The 3,113-nt window shown below is 58.2% G+C and overlaps 1 long non-coding RNA gene across 1 annotated transcript in view; it reads left to right on the top strand.

The window, feature by feature from the left end:
- LOC127750131 (uncharacterized) overlaps positions 1–3,113 on the top strand; it is a 37,560-nt gene that overhangs the window by 27,668 nt on the left and 6,779 nt on the right. The gene's annotated exons all lie outside the window — the stretch shown is intronic.

Here is a 3,113-nt window from a genome sequence, read left to right as displayed (position 1 = left end):
ACGCACGCACGCACGCAGAGGCACGCACTCACGCGACGCGACCGTGCGGGATGCGTTGCCTTTCTTTCTTGATTTGCGCGCGACTTTCCCGGTGAGCGCGTCGCCGCGCCGGATGGACGTCCTTCGCCCCCCCCCCCTTTTACCCCCCTCAATCAGCAGTGTTCGCGTCTCTCGCATTCCTCACCCGGCTCAACATTTCCTGTTTATATGCCGGGCTCCGCCAGCCAGGCCGCCGCCGCCCCCCGCGACCGCCGGCAATTATTTTATCTTTTATTTCGCGAGTGATCTCTCTAGCCCCCCCCCCCTCCCTCTTCCTCGTGTCCTGTTTAGCGCACAGATTTTTCGCGGAATCGCGTCCTCGACTCAAGCGAGTGGAGTCGAGCAGCTCATATTCCCATTCATTTAGGCCGCCACCCTCCCCCTCCCCCTCATCCTACACCCTCCGCCCCGGAAATGAATCGTGTCAATCAAATGTGGCCGCCGGCGCGGGGTGGCGTTGCGGGGTGGGATGGGCTCGACGGGATGGAGTTGGAGAGCCGGGCGAGCCGACCGAACCGAGGAGTCAAGTGAGTAGCGTGTCACTGTGACGAGGGAAAATGTGTATATTATGTCACCAGTTGAAGTACATAGTCGTTAACACGCCTCCGAGTGCGGTGCGGTTAACGGTTAACATCCAATAAATGACTCAACATTGTGAACCTACCAGGGTCACACAGCACTCAATCTGTCTTGAAAGATGATGTTTGAGAAGATCTCGGAGGCTGTGGTGGTTTTGGCGAGGCTTTGGGTCCCTCGCGGTTCTTTGGCGCAAGCTACCGGGTCCTTTGCGGGTTTGGCTCGGTGTACTCGCTCGGAGGCCACGACGCCTTGCCGCACCATGCCACGCCATCCAGTTCGGAGAAGGGAGATGATGAGGACCACCTTGACCTTGGCGGACAGGAACGCAGATCGCTGTGTTCGCCGTGGGCCTCGCCGGTGGCGCCAGTCGCGATACCGTGTTCCTCCACGTGTAGCGCGAGGCTGGGCGGGGCGGGCTCGCCGGCCCACTGGCAGGCAATTCGATACGCGCGTCGAGTTGATACAACACACAAACATTTTAATTAAATTGGCATACCGCGTCAGAGCCATACCACGCCATAGCGATACAGGTGTGACTCTCCTATCGCCTTAATGCCAGTTTATTGATGTGAAACAATTGGAGAAAGAAGTCGGGTTTTTCTCATCGTGTTTATATGCCCGTACAGTATAGCTGAGTGTTTTTAAAGGATAAAAGCGAAGCCGTACCAGGAAACGTAGATCCATTTAGAGAAGTACTCTAAAATGTATCGTAATTCGCGAATGCTTCTTCCTAAATAGGAAGTTGTGGTTGAGGCGCCTGATGGTTAGGCAATCACAGACCACGCAGGACACGCCCGAGAAGATGGTGGCCTATCCAACAGTTTGCAGGGGCTACAAGGCTGGCCTTCAGCAGCCGACTCGGAGCGATTCAGGGGAATTGTGTGTGGGGGGGGGGGCCTCGCAGACATGAGGTCCTCTGAAAGGGCCGCAAGCAGGTGAGTCCCTGACCATGCCCTCACTCCTTCAACACACTCACAAACACGCGCGCGCGCACACACACACACACACGTCGCGCACATATACTCACAAGGGTTATGAGTGTGTGTTTTCACACCTTCAAACGGACAAGCCATGGTCCCAGCAACGTGATGGCCCCTCCACCAAGCTTCCCGGCCGGGCCGGGCGGCCGGGCCGGGCGGCCGGGCCGAGCCCAGCCCGCCGAGCCTTCCTGATGAGCACCTTGAGAGCGCGGTGCGGTGCGGTGCGGTGCCCCTGCCTTGTCATCGTTGTCATGAATCACCGCTCTCGTCGCCGCCGAAAAATATGCGAGGCACGTTCAATTAATATTCAAGTGGTTCGGCGGCGGTGGTCCTGGACGCCGCCGCCGAGCAGCACGCCGCAATCTTGTACATTTCTCTCCTGATAAGAGGCGCACGCTCTTGATCCACATTTTCCTAGAAACTCAGATCGGAGCAAAGACTTTGCGCCTTTCTTTCCTTTTTTTTTGCCTTGTATCTCTCTCTCTCTTTGATTTTTCAACTCCGCGGCGCCTTTCGGTTGCGAAGCTCCGCGCAGCTCGTCCAGGATGGTTAATCGCTCGGCCTGCTCGACGAGCTGCTCGACGAGCTGCTCCAGCCCCCGAGGCTGTCGTAATGTATGGCCGAGCAATCGATGGCGCCAATTAACACCTCTGAGCGACCCGGCCAATCAGCCGGCGGCGGCAGCGGCGGCGGCGCGAGGAAAAACAGACGCGCCGAGTTTGAATTGCACACAATCATAGCGGCATTAAAGAGATACAGATACCGGTGCTCAAAAAAAGGCGGTCGGCCCTGGTTGGTTTGGGCGGCGTCTGCCTTGTGGCCGACTCGTGGCGATCTAGCTGTGGTCACTGGACAAAAACTGGCGGTGGTGGCGACGGCCGGCTGGGTCGGAAAAACAAGCCTCCCTTGTGCTGGACCGCGGGTTCGTCGCCGCAGTTAGTCCGTTTGCTGTGGTGTATACATTGTGTCACATTAAAGGTGGGAATTTTGCGCCTCTAGTTTGAATTCATATCTCTCTGCTACGGACTACTGTCCGAGATCTGGGCATGATGAGCCAATCTCACCAAATCAGCCGAGCCACACGTAGCGGAGGTCTTAGATTTAAAGTTATGGCGCAAACTTCCCGTCTCAAATCGAACACCCTGTATTTAAAGACGTTCCAGGTCCAGGTTCCAGGCCGACTTCGTCAAGGCCCCCGGGTCCCATAGCGAGTGGGCAGGGGGTGGAGGGGGGGGGGGGGGAAGCACCTGCAAACACTGTAAGAAGGGGGTACCGCCACCCCTCGGCTCGGCCGTGCCCCAAGGAGGTGGACGGTGCGAGATGGAGTTCCCACCGCGCTCCGCCCATCCTGTGGCGGCCGGGCGCGGTGCGGACCGGGCGATTTAAACAATCCTAACTCCGGCGCATATCTTAATTAGGCTGACTAATGGGCTGTGCTGCCATCTGTTCGGCCGCGCCGCGGGGGGCTTCGTCCGGTCCCGTCCGGCGGGTCTGTTTGACCGGGGCGGGGCGGGG

The sequence above is a fragment of the Frankliniella occidentalis genome, unplaced genomic scaffold (assembly GCF_000697945.3).
Source record: "Frankliniella occidentalis isolate FOCC.00 unplaced genomic scaffold, Focc_3.1 Scaffold138, whole genome shotgun sequence".
In the NCBI taxonomy this organism is placed as follows: domain Eukaryota; kingdom Metazoa; phylum Arthropoda; class Insecta; order Thysanoptera; family Thripidae; genus Frankliniella; species Frankliniella occidentalis.
Note: the sequence above shows the minus strand (reverse complement) of the source record. Positions and strands in the feature narration are given on the sequence as shown.